Source organism: Artemia sp. Qi Xiang Cuo, chromosome 10 (genome assembly GCF_049724085.1).
Source record: "Artemia sp. Qi Xiang Cuo chromosome 10, ASM4972408v1, whole genome shotgun sequence".
NCBI classification, from domain to species: domain Eukaryota; kingdom Metazoa; phylum Arthropoda; class Branchiopoda; order Anostraca; family Artemiidae; genus Artemia; species Artemia sp. Qi Xiang Cuo.
Window position 1 is genome coordinate 65,138,700 of NC_142803.1, and position 14,146 is coordinate 65,152,845.

General features: G+C 36.1%; 1 protein-coding gene across 1 annotated transcript in view; it reads left to right on the forward strand.

The window, feature by feature from the left end:
• The window catches only part of LOC148948041 (uncharacterized), a 92,966-nt gene that overhangs the window by 78,094 nt on the left and 726 nt on the right, over positions 1-14,146 (forward strand). The gene's annotated exons all lie outside the window — the stretch shown is intronic.

Genomic DNA, 14,146 nt, shown 5'->3' on the forward strand with positions numbered 1-14,146 from the left:
AAACAAACAAACCGAATCTGGAGATAGAATCTGAAACCAGTCTTTTTGTAGGATTAACTCAACAAAGTAGTTTTTACTCCTTAGGGATGAGATTGCAGTACCCACGACCCCATGAGATACCCAAGACCAAAAGTCTTGGTAACACTCCTCTTCCTATATCTGAGCTGATGCAAATTAGCACACTCTTTTTACCAAGGTCTGGTCTACTACAGGAGGTCTACGATGGTTCAATATGCTTCACAGGTTCAATATCTTGAAATATCTCAAGAAATACTGAATGGAAGAAAGCTATTGCACAGTGAGTCTTACAAGTAATTCTCCTCTGCTATTACTAAAACCCTTCATTATTCTTCAGACTTCGTTGCTGTTCTTTCCAAATAGTAAACAGAAGAAAGCGAGTATCATGATGAAATTTTGCTGTTGTTTCGCGAAACTAGTAGATGCTTGGTTTCGTCTGTTCGATTTTTGCCGCAGATACTAGGTTTTGCCACCCATTTTCCTGCTGGATGTAGATACTAGGTTTTACAGTTGAAGTATGTGCATACTAAGTTTTGGCTGTGCAAAACCGGTAAAATACGTTTTTATCAATGTAGATACTAGGTGGTATTTCAGCAACTATAGCAAATAGAAAAATTCAGACTTCACGACTGGATTCGCCGGGTTAAGATTAGGGGAGGTTCATCCTTAACTCAAAATCGAATTTTTTGTAGATACTTGGTTTTGGCAGAGGACAGCTGAAGAACGATGTTGGCACAATGTACTATTTATTATTTTTTTCCTTTAGAGCAGGGCACTTCATATGGAAGGGGTCGTCGTAGAAACTTCAAAAGGGGCTCATTCGATTGGAAATTGAGAGTTCTAGTGCCCTTTCTAATATTCGAAAGTGATTGTAGGGTATCTAGCCCCCCCCACGCCCATCATTCCCCCAAACACATCCAATCAAAATTTTGAGATAGCCATTTTGTTCAGTGTAGTTGATTTCCAGGTAGAAAATATGTTTTTGAGGAGGACACCCCCCCCCCCCCCCACAACCCTCGGGTTTTAAGTTATTCCCTGGGGGCATATAAGGTTTTTATAGAAGGCGTTGTCGTAGAAAACTTCAAAACAGGCTCATTCGATTGGAAATTTGAAGGGCTAGTACCCCTTTTAATAGTCGAAAGTGGTTGAAGGGTAACTAGCCCCCCCCACGCCCATCATTCCCCCCAAACATATCCAATCAACATTTTGAGATAGCCATTTTGTTCAGCGTAAATGATTTCCAGATAGAAAATATGTTTTTGAGGAGGACACTCCCCCACAACCCTCAGGGCAAGGGTTGTAAGTTATGCCCTGGGGGCATATAAGGTTTTTTATAGAAGGCGTTGTCGTAGAAACTTCAAAAAAGGCTCATTGGATTGGAAATTCAAAGGGCTAGTGCCCTTTTTAATAGTCAAAAGTGATTTGAGGGCAACTAGCCCCCTCCCCCGACGCCCACCTTTTCCTCAAACACATCCAATCAAAATTTTGAGATAGCCATTCTGTTCAGCGTAATTGATTTCCAGATAGAAAATATGTTTTTGAGGAGGAAAATCCCCCACGTCCCTCGGGGCAAGATTATAAGTTATGCCCTGGGGGCATATAAGGTTTTTATTGAAATCTTTGTCGTAGAAACTTGAAAAAGGGCAAATTCGATTTGACATTCAAAGGGCTAGTGCCCTTTTAAATAGTCGAAAGTGATTTGAGGGCAACTAACTCCCCTTCTCACGCCCACCTTTTCCCCAAACACATCCAATCAAAATTTTTAGATAGCCATTTTGTTCAACGTAGTTGAAAGTTTTGGAAAATAGGTCTTTAAGGATGACAACCCTTTCCCCCACAGTCCTCAGGGCAAGGGTTGGAAGTTATGCCCTGGGGCATATAAAGTTTTTATTGAAAGCGTTGCCTTAGAAACTTCAAAAGGGCTCATTCAATTGGAAATTGAAAGGGCTAGTGCCTTTATAATAGTTGAAAGTGATTGGATAGCGACTAACGCCCTTCTCACGACCACCTTTTTCCAGAACACATCCAATCAAAATTTTGAGATATCCATTTTGTTCAATGTAGTTGAACGTTCTGGAAATTAGGTCTTTTAGGATGATAACCCCCTTAGAGCCCTGAGTGCATATAAAGTTTATATAGAAAGCTGTTGTATAAATCATTGGCAGCACGATCGCGCTGCCTAAGTAAAGAACGGGGACACTCGAGAACGAGACAAGAAATTGGGACGAAGTATTGAGGAGGACACTCCCCCACAACCCTCAGGGCAAGGGTTTTAAGTTATGCCCTGGGGGCATATAAGAACGATCTTGGCACAATGTATAATTTATTAATTTTTTCCTTTAGAGCAGGGCACTTCGTATCGAAGTTGTCGTAGAGACTTCGAAAAGCGCTCATTCAAATTTAAATTGGAGTGGCTTGTGCCCTTTTTACTAGTTGAAAGTGATTGGTAGGCGACTAACACCCCTCTCATGCCCACCACTTCCCCAAACACAACCAATCAAAATTCTGAGATAGCCATGTTGTTTAACGTAGTTGAAAGTTCTGGAAATTCGGTCTTAGAGGATGACAACCACCCTAACAGACCTTAGAATAAGGGTTGTAATTGATGCCCTGGGGGCATATAAGGTGTTTATAGAAAGCGTTGTCGTTTTCAAAAGTGCTCATTCGATTGGAAATCGAAAGGCCTAGTGCCCTTTTTAAAAGTCGAAAGTTATTGGAAGGCTTGACATTTTTAAAGTAAAGATCGAAGTGGGTATAATGTATAATTTTTTGTTGTTGTTGTTGTTTACACCAGGGCACTTCGTATCGAAGGAGTTGTCGTTGGAACTTCGAAAAGGGCTCATTCGATTGAAAATAGAAAGGGATGATGCCCTTTTTACTGGTCAAAAGTGATTTGAGGGCAACTAATCCCACTCCCACCCTCCCACGCCAACCCTCCCATTTCTGCTCTTAAAATTTAATCGAATCAAAATAGCGTATATGTATCCAAGCTATCAAAGAAAGTAAAGAGATTTGTTTTGCGAATGGAATCAAGTTTTTCATTTCAGGTCAACTAGAGGAGGTATGAAACTAATTTAAACAGTACTATTTGTGTCCAGATTTTTAAAAGGGTGTACGTTGTTAAAAATTGCTGAAAATTTTTTTCCAGCATACAAATAGCAGGCCAAACTAAAAAGTCTTAAAAACGAAAAGATCTAAAGTATTATGTTCTTTTCCCCTGAAAAGACTGTGTCAATATAAAATGAACAGAAATTAATTTAAAAAACTTTTCCACAAAATAATTTTTTCAAAGAAAAGTAAAGAACTCTATAGATCAAAACACATTATTTTAGTAGTCCACGTAGGCAAGTTCTAAAGAAGAAAAGAAATTATGGGCCGAAAAAACAAAACAAAAAGAAGATGTTTTCATTACGCTTTTACTTATTTAGGATCATGCTGATGATTTAAGCATCCTATCAAAAATGTTCCTAAAATAAAGCATTTTAAAGTTTTTGTGAGTTATGGGTGCAAGAAAATAGGTTTAAAAATTTATGTTAAGAATATCAAGCTGTTAAGACAAGGAATAGGTGATGGCGATGCTAGGTAACGAGAAAACTGATCGAGTTGACAGCATCACTTACCTAGGCACTATTATTAGCAAAGATATTGGGTAAAGTGAATATTTTAAAAATAGAATAGCCAAGACCCAGGGTTTTTTTTTCACAGTTGAAATTTTGTTTTTCATAGTTGGAAGAATAAGAGGACATGTGTGCGAACTGAGATTGGAAGATTTGAAATTTCAGCATGCCATTGGTCAATGCCATGCTGAAATGCTGAAGCATGTGCACTCCAGAAACGGAGGAGGGTTTGCTAAATGGTAACCAATGGTTTGGTTACCAAACCATTGGTTACCAATGGACTAATTTGGTCACCCCACTGACTAACCGTATCTCAAACAGTAGGTTGTACATAAATATGGTTCAATTCCACGTTTTGGGCTATAGTTAGAGAATAGTTGAGATGGCGAAGACACGTTCTGCAGATTAAGACTGCCAAAGATTTTCCTTATTGGCAAATCGTCTAGGGCCAAACAAAAAACAGGCAGTTGCAGAATGGGATGGGAAGATGTCGTAAGAAAAAATTTAAGGGAAATAGGAGCTTCTTGGAAGGATGTAAAGAGGGTTTCTTTGAATAGGTTGGAATGGAGGAAGAGCGTTTGTGGCTTGGGTGGCCTTAGGCGGCTTGGTGCTGCAGTGAGTTGTTTGTTGTAGTATTAGTGTAGTATAGTGTTATAGTGTAGTATTAGGGTAGTGTAGTTTGTTGTAGTATTAGTGTAGTTCAATATGAATCTGAGCGGAATACAGAAGATCTGAACAGTGGGTGAAATCTGAAATAAAAATAAAGGATTTAGTTTTCAGACACAACTAAAAACTAAATAAAGGCAAAATCGACATAACTTTAGTCTAATAACATATTTATTTATAAATATGTCAAACCCTGTGAGGGTAGTTGCGACTGCATTTTTGCCAGTCATGATTAAGTTATGTTCAACAAAATTTCTTTATTACGTGTCTGAATTATCTAAAAGGGATAGTCTTGATAAGCTGTGTCTGAATGAAAAAAAAAAGTTCCAGTCACAAATGTCCAATGAAAAGTAAACCTGACTCGAACGATCATCTAGCGAAAACTATATCAAATAGCGACTGAAAAAGTAAGCTATTTGAGAATAACTCTTCTTTTGTCATTATCAGTGTTTTATCAGTAAATTAGCATCAATAATTGGGCCTCAGTTATGATTAAACAACTCTTTTTATATAAATAATAAGATTGTTAATTCCTATAGAAACTAAGGAAAAATTCTTTATATTAGCATTTACTTCTGTGCCATTCAGATTATTTTCATATCTGTTAATTATAATTAATTGAGAATTTTTGAGGTAACAACAAAAAAATAAACAATTTAATAGATGATTATTTATTTTTAAAAAAATTCTTTTGTTATCTATGACCGTGAGTAGATGAAAATTAAACTATAAATAAATGCAGATACCTTTCTAAATTGGAAAAAAAATTTACCTGCTTTCAGCTTTTGCTTGATCAGAATATTTACAGGTATTAATCATTCACTAAGATAGTTCAATGCATTTATTTTTTATTCATTTTTAAGTGCTGAATGAAATTTTTCCAACTAACACAAGTGTTATCATTTATTTTAAAATTAAATACTAATCAGCTACTCAGACTTTCCCAAAAAGTATTCTCCTATATTCGCTTCAGCAAAATTCATATGATATTGGATGCATCCCTCAGCTAAAATATCATTAGACTCAGTTGGTAATGCCATCGTCTTGCTGACGACCCTGGACAGTGGTTCTAATGAAGGTTGTGTGGAAGCAACTGGAGCCTTTTCAAATATATCAATTTGTGCCAACCCATTGCATCACATCTATCTTACTTTTATTATTAATTTAAGTGAGGATAGATTTTGCATGCAAAACTACAAAATCAATTTCTCTTATAATTAAGATGAATTTATTTCAAATTTGTCACATTAACATATCTGTATTTATTTTTTCTTCTTTATAACTTCTTTTATAGGTCCAATCCCAAACTGGTAAGCTTCGAGATAGTACAAATCAGGCTAATTTGCTACGTTTTGTTGACACACAAGAGAAAGAGGCCAGAGTTACACGTGGAGCTCATCCAGATACCCCACCAAAGTGGTTCCTGGAATACATGGAACCAGTGAGTAAAATTATCTTCCTTTTTTTTCTAGTAAAAAAAAAAAAAAGAAAAGTCAATTACATTGCTATAACCTTTCTGGGCAGTAAAATCTGATGTATATTTTTTATTGTTTCGTTCCACAAGTGCTCATATCCAATCTAGGTCTCGTCCGTCCTACATTTTGCCCTTCTTGTTCTGATACTTGGCAATCATTTTATCGTGTATTGTTCATTTAGTTTTGTTGTCTAAATTAGAAGCACTTGTCTCCCTTTTCTGGATATTTTTTATTCTTCGATTCATTTTCTTTCACTTGTTTGTTAAAAAATGAGAATAATTTTTGTTTTAAATAATACGTTTTTTTTTATTCTCTAAATGCAGTTACAGACATTGTAAATGTGATGCAGATTGACACAGTTATAAATAAAAAAAGTTTTGCTTTTAAATGGTAATTGATGATATCCATCAGGTTTGATTATATTAATCATGTTTTTTCCCTCTCTTATTTCCCTCTCGGCAATCCCGCTTTTCCTCTTTTACTTCGCTTTCGTTTTTCCTCTTTCATTATTTTTTCTGCCCTCCTATTGAGGAAGCATTAGATTGGTTTTAGGGATATCCTAATCCATTCAGGAAACCATATCAAATGAAGATACAGTATTGCACAAGTCTGCTTTTCCAGTTTACGGTGCCTAGGGTTAAAATATATCTTGTTTTTTAATTTAAATTAACAATTATGAATATGTTTTCATTATTCTGAGGGATCGCCGAATTTCACAATAAGAAATGACGTAACTATGGTCTTGCGTGCCAAGAGCGGCAAAACTCTGCCAAAGGGATGGAACTCTGTGGCACATGTGGTTTATAAAGAAGAATTAGAAGCTAAATCTTAAAATAAAGGTTTTTTCCCTATAAACTATATTTTGGCCAAATATCTCTTAAAGTTAGCTGGTTTGAAATAGATTGACCTTTTTGAGGCAAAACTAAAACAATAGAGTCCTCTTAACTACAATCCTTAGATAGTTTTTTGGTTTAGGCAGGGTGAGGGGGATTCTGCTTCTGGAAATTATATCTTGACTTTCATCAAGAAATTAATAAATAGCTTTTCTGAATATTTGGGCTGAAATTATACCTGCCTCTGCAACCAAATATAATTCTAAGGTATTGTTTTTGGTTTCTAGTTGGAATAATTTAAGATATAACACAACTAACTTTAAATAAAAAAAGGTGCAAATACATAAATGTATGCAGTGAATATACATTACTGGCCGTTATATCTCTGTAGCAAAAAAATTGTATTTCTTTTGCAAATTCTTGAAACTCTATTTTGAATTTTGTATTTTAATGTCACCCAAAATTGTAAAACTATAATCTTTCTCAATTTAAATTCAAAAGGGATTTAAAGCCAATTGCTCATTGGTGAGAAAAATTCTGAACCAATGAAAAGATGATAAAAATAACAACACTTTTATTCTACGACAAAAAATGATGGTGACACTTTTAGCTGTGGCCGAAAATTTTATGCCTAAAATACAGTGAAGAAATGGACTTGTGTCAAACGCTATAATAACTCCATTCAGAGTTTCACATTTGAATGAAACTTACGCTCTTAATAAAAACGTAGTTTAACGCAAAAGTGGAAAAACGGGGCTCACTTAAATTATTTTGTTTGAGTTGATTAGATTTGGATCTATCAAATTAATGATGATGGCACATCAGATACAGACCTACCCAATGTTGAACCCACACAAATCCACCATCCAATGGAGCCCATTCAGATTCATAGTTTCTATATCCTCAGACGACTATATGTCAACAAATCAGTTGGGCCAGATAAGTTAAATCGATGTCTTCTAAAAGAAGCTGCTGAAGACATTGCCAAGCCACTCTCCCGATTCTTGCAAAACAACCTATGTGTCAAGGAAGTGCCAACAGACTTGAAAACAGCATGTGTAACCCCTTTGTTAAAAAAGGGAAATAAAGCCAGTGCAGAAAACTATCGTCCCACATGTATAACTTCTGCTGTTGCTAAAATCCTGGAAAGAATGGTAAATGACTCTTTCATGAAACATCTCAAACTTAATGGGTTTACTATTGCCTAGCCAACATGGTTTTCAACCAGAATTAATTTTCTGGAGACTTATCATGTTATAACAGACCTGATTGATCAGGACTTGCCGGTGGATATCTTGTTTCTTGACCCTGCAAAAACATTTGACAAAGCTCCACATCTAGACTTGAACATGAAACTCATCTCATGTAAAATAAATGGAGACCTTGTGGGCTGGTACTCAGCTTTTCTTACTGATGGAACAAAGAGAGTGAGGCCTTTTGCTAATAAAGGAGAATTGATCCTCTCTGAGAGATGTGGAGTCACTACTGGTGTCCCGCAGAATACTGTATTAGGACCTACTCTGTTCAATATCTATATAAATGATATTTTTCAATTATATTTTTCAATTAACTACAAATCATCTAACTCTATGCTGATGACTCAAAGTTGTTTGGTGCAGTCAGTCATGATTCACTACTAGCAGATCTCTTTTGTTTGAGTTGAATGACTCTCATGATCGCCTAGCCAGTCTCCGCAGTCTTCCCTCCCCCCTCACTCCCTTTTTACCTCATAATTTTCAATTTTAATATTCATTTTGAGGTTTTTACTTTTTAGTCACATACCTAACTTATGTTTTTGTTTTAATTTGTTAATCCCCTTTTAAATTTTACGAGTTTTTGTTATTTTGACATTTTTGCTGATTTGGCATTGATCTTCTAATTTTGTGAGTTTAATTTGTTTTTAACATTTTTATGTATTTGACATTGACCCTTTTATAGTTTTCTGCTGTTGTTCGTCTCTTTGTTTTTCGTTGTTTTTTCTTTGTTTTATTTACGCAAAAGTGCGAATTTGACCCATTTAGGCTTGTGATAGCCGTTTTTTAGCAATAAAGCATATCTTATCTTACAAGGCACGTGAACTTCAATATTGAAAAATGTAGTGTTATTCATTTTGGCAAGTCCAACCCAGGTTTCAAGCATACTATGGTCAATTCAGCCGAAAAAAACATTCAAGAGCTGCAAAGTGTGGAGGAAGAAAGGGATCTTGGAATCGTTGTTGACAACTAGTGTAAATTCTATTCAAACTGCAGGAAGACTGAGTCTCATGCAAACTCTTGAAAAAAAAAACTATACCCAGGAGGATTCTCTATGTTTTTGTGCGGTTGTACAAGCCCCTCTCAGACAAGTGCTTGATTTTGGAATATACATAGCATCACCAGGATACAGGGGCCACCTACAGCTTCTGGAAGGGGTGCAAAGGAGAGCCACAAAGGCAGTATTTAAGACGAGAGACAAGCCTTATGATGAACATTTCAAGAAGCTGAAATTATCTATACTGGTTTACCGACGACGAAGAGCTGATATTATTATGACATATAAGCTTACTTTACAAGAAACCCTCCCACCCCCCCACTTCATTTGCTAATTTTCCTAAATATAGGCACTGAGAGAAGGGGACATTCAAAGAAGCTGTTAAAGTTATCTGTAAAAACTCGACACCGACAACAAATTTTTCTCCTCCCTTGTAGTAAACCACTGGAATAGCCTCTCAAATAAAACAGTCTCAGTACCTAATGATGAAGCTTTAAAAAAATTATTAGATGTCAAATGGAATAGTGTTCCATGGAAATACCAGTGGGATGTATTTGATGTTTAATCATTCACATCATCAAGTATGGAGAAATTAACACATCAAGATGGAGTATAATTTGTTTCGAAGTGCAAATTAAGGTAATTTATGTATAAACAAATTATGATCATCATCAAATTCAAACAAACAAATGGCTTCTCTATTGCTTGCTTTAAGTATTCATGTGTACAATTTTTTATTGCAAAAGTTATCCTGATAAGACGATTCCAATGATTGGAATAAAAATCAAAAACCTTAAATTTAAACCAACCATCTTCAATTTTTTTAGGTGTAAAAATAATTACAACCAACTTAGTAAACTTTGAACTTGAAAAGTTGAGTCTTTCAACTCAAATAAACAGGAAAAGTGGAAGTTTACTCGGAGCCTTTGAAATAATTCATGGAGTTCAAAATGTTAATCCCAATCTAATATATTCTAAAAAGGTAGTCAATTTGTAATAAGCACAACTTAATAAAACAAAAGTGATTCTAATAAATGTCCCAGGGTGTCTTATAGTAGAATCGTGTTTTTTTGTTGTTATTTTTTTTTTTTGTTTTTCCAGTATATTCAAAATAAATGTCATTGCTTTTGGATCTATGTCAACGAGTTCAAATGGTCTGAGAAAATTGACTCATCACCTCTTAATTTCTTTAAAAATCTACTAGCGTCTTGATCAAGCAATCACTTCAAACCTTTTTCTCCGAATATTTTGTGTGCCAGAGCGCACTTTATGTTCAAAGTCAAAGGTATTATTTTTGAAGGGTTTTAGGCTTTCTTTGCATTTCGTATTCGAAAGAGAATTAGCTCTAGCTCTAATTTTTGCCGACACGTTTCTGTTGATTATATATTTGGTATTGGGAAGTTTTTAAAGAAGCAAAGGAATATAAGGTTCATGAATAATTCATGAATAAAGAAACAAATTTATGAAACATTTGTTTTGTAGTGGGGCAAGTTTTTATTTAGGGTCAGCTGCAGTCTAGTGGGAGGGATGGAGAGTTGTCTTCGGGTATGGGCTGTTTCCAAAGGTATACTCTTCCGCTCTTGGTAAAATTATCAAATAACTTGATTCTGTTGGGCCCGCCCTCTCTAAAAGGGTAGATGTGCTGGTTTTTAATTACTATTTCTGAAGTCAAGGGTAGACTAATTTTAATGACTGTATTGGTAGGATATCACGCGTTAAATATTTTGTATTTATTCTTATTCAAGGGTTTTTCTGAAATGTAATGTGTAGGCCTGTATGGCTACCATATATTGTTTTCTTTTAAGGGCTATTTATGTATTTCAGTTTAAAAGGGACCTTCTTGAGAGGTCGGTCACTCGATTAGACAAAATAGAAGAAAAACTTGAAAACTTTGTTGCAATTCTGGCTACTAACTCCGTTCTAGCTGAAAATACAAAGGAGAATACAATCGAGGCTACTAATGTTTCAACAGAAAATCAAAACTTGGTTGGATGTGAGTCCTACGTAAACACTGGTGGACCAATTGAACTGCAGAAACCTTCTGCCCAGCTCGATGTTTCCCCTCGTTCGTCTACTGAAATACCGAATGATACAGTAGATTTTGCTGTAACAGCAAGCCCACCGGAAACCTTGGATGAGTCTTTTGTTGCCTCTGAAAATCTTCAAGACGCCATAGTCCCTGTAATACCTCATATTGAACATCAAGGCATGGCAGAATCACCTATCACGATGGATGCATCGCAAGACCGTACTGACAACATTCTATCAACAACAGCACCAGAATGTTTAAACAAAGTCACTGTGGCAACTGACAACCCAGTAGGTGGCTCAAAAGAAATTTTGGTAAGTCCTTTTTTTCTCCCTGGTGTTGTTAAGCCCAAATTCTATTAAATTTTTTGTTAGTTTTCCTTGAAAACAACCAGGTTTGCTTAAATCATGACCGAATAAGGATATTTTAAATCACATTAACTATTTAAACATGTTGCTCTTAAACAGTGAATCATCATTCGACAGATTTTAGAAAAAAATTGGTGGTTTCGGAGAAAAACCGCCACTATCTTTTGGCCTTAATCCTCGCTAAATTTTCAGCATTTTCTTACCAATTCTTTGTAATGTTCATAAAATTCAAAGACTTATTTTATTTTTTGGTAACCAAGGAAAAGTGTTTTACATGGACTAAATAATTTTTTTTTTTTTTAAGCATCTAAACTTGACTGAAATAATTTTTGTCATTTCTGAATAGGTTTTTATAGTACCTAACTTCATAAAATAGTGCTTTGTTATTTTGTATTAATTTAAAAATGTTTTTCTCAAAATAACTTTTTCAAGAAAAAGTAAAGAATTTTATTAAAACAAAAATGGGCAAAAATAGAATCAAACAATCTACCAAGCTTAGAGCTACCACAAATCAGCATCAATAATTATCTGAAATCAATGTTAATTTCTGTTCGATTTGAGATTTGGCCCATCTTATTAGCAATCTTTATGCACATTATGTGCTTTGATTTGGTTCAACTTTCCCTTCAATGTTTCCTCAGATTTTTATTTCAGTATCATCAGCCTTAGTAGTACCCACTTCAGAAGCAGTAGTTTTAGTTATAGTTATCGTAGTAGTAGTAGCGTGCACGTGTTGCCTTTATGGTCAATATTTGCACATAACATATACTATGTGTAAACAATGACCAAATGGCCTAACTTACAGCGTTGCCCTGAGCCCTCGAGGGGGGGGGGAGGTGACACCTCCGAACGCATAATTACTGAACCTTTCAACAATGCTGAAGAAAATAGATGTCTCAAAACTTTGTTTGGATGTTTATTTTTGGGGAATGATGGGTGAGGGGAGGGGGCTGGTTGCTCTCAAATCACTTTTGACTCTTGAAAAGGGCACTATAACTTCTGATTTCAAATCAATGAGCCCCATCTGAAGTTTATAGGACAACCAATTCCATAAGAACCTTATATACCACTAGAGCATAACTTAGAACCCTTTCCCAAGGGCTCTGGGGGGGGGGCGTAGTGTCAACCATGGAGGCATTATTATATGTTCTTTCGACTATTTTGTTTTGAATGGATATCTAGCAATTGCAATCAGATGTGTTTCATGAAAAGAGGGGTAGTTAGAGGGGAGGGCTGGTTGACCTCCATCACTTTTGACTCTTAAAATAGAAATAGAACTTCCAATTTTCAACCAAATGAGCCACCTCTAAAGTTTAAATAAACATCTCTTCCATAAACCTTAAATAACCCTGAGGCATAACTTACAACCCTTGCCCCCAGACTCTGGTGGTTTGTAACAACCCCAAAAGCATTTTTATATGATCTTTGGACTATTTTGAATATAATAGCTATCTCAAATTTTTCTATTGGATGCATTTCGGGAAAACACGACGTGTTGGAGGGGGTGGAGTAGCTATACTCTAATAACTTTGCCTCTTAACAAGGGCACTAAAACTTCTGATTACCAATCCAATAAAACCCGCCCAAAATATATTTGATCACTCTTTCAATAAAAACCTTATATGTCCCCAGGGCATAACTTAAAACCCTTGCCCTGAGCGCTGTGGGATGGTTGTCATCCTCAAAGACATAATTTCCGGACCCTTCAAGTATGATGAACAAAATTGCTTTATCAAAATTATGGTTGGATGTGTTTGGGGAAATGATGGGCGTGTAGGTAGGGGGGCTTGTCGCTCTCAAATCCCTTTGAACTCTTAAAAAGTGTACTATAACTGTTAATTTCAAATCAAAAGAGCTGCGTTTGAAGTTTATACGACGAGCCATTCCATTAAAACCTTAGATGCCCCCAGGGCATAAGGCACAACCCTTCCCCCAGGGCTCTGTGGGGACGTGCCAACCTTAGAGACAATTTTTATTTTCTTTCGACTACTTTAAACAAAATAGCTATCTCACAATTTTTATCAGATCCTTTTGGTGAAAAGAGGGGTAGTCGAAGGGGGGGGGGCTAGTTGCCCTACATTAACTCTTGACGCTTAAAAGAGATCCGGAACTTCCAATTTTCAACCAAATGAGACTCCTCTAAAGTTTGTACAATTATCCCTTCCATAAAAACCTTAGATGCCCCCGGGGCAGAAGTTACAACCTTTACCCCCAGGTTCGGGGGTTTGTTTCAACCCCAAAAGCCTTGTTATATGAACTTTGAACTATTTTGAATAAAATGGCTGTCTCGAAATTTCAATTGGATGCATATCGGGAAAATACGACGTTTGTGTGGAGGAGGGCCTTAGCCACCCTCCAATCACTGTTACTCCTAAAAAGAGCACTACAACTTTTGATTAACGATCTAATGAGCCCCCTCCAAAGCTTATACGACTACCCTATCTATAAAAACCATATATGCCCCCAGGGCATAACTTACAATGCTTGCCCTAAGGCTTGTGGGGGGGGGGTCGTCTTCAAAAACGGAATTTCAGGATCTTTCAGCTACGCTGAACAAAATGGGTATCTCAAAATTTTGATGGGGTGTGTTTGGGTAAATAATGGGCGTGAAAGAGGGGGGGGTTGGTTGCCCTCCAATCACTTTCGACTAATAAAAAGGACACTAGCCCTTTGAAATTACATTTGAATGAGCTCTTCTTGAGTTTCTAAGACAACTCCTTTGGTACGAAGTGCCCGGGTCTAAAAAAAAAAAAAAAAAAAAAAAAAAAAAAAAAAAAACATTGTGCCAACATCGTTCTTTTCTTCGGCAGTGGTATTGTGCTGCCTATAATATTTTATATACGTTCTTTAGATCGTTTGGAATTATTTTATATTACTATATTTGTCTAGG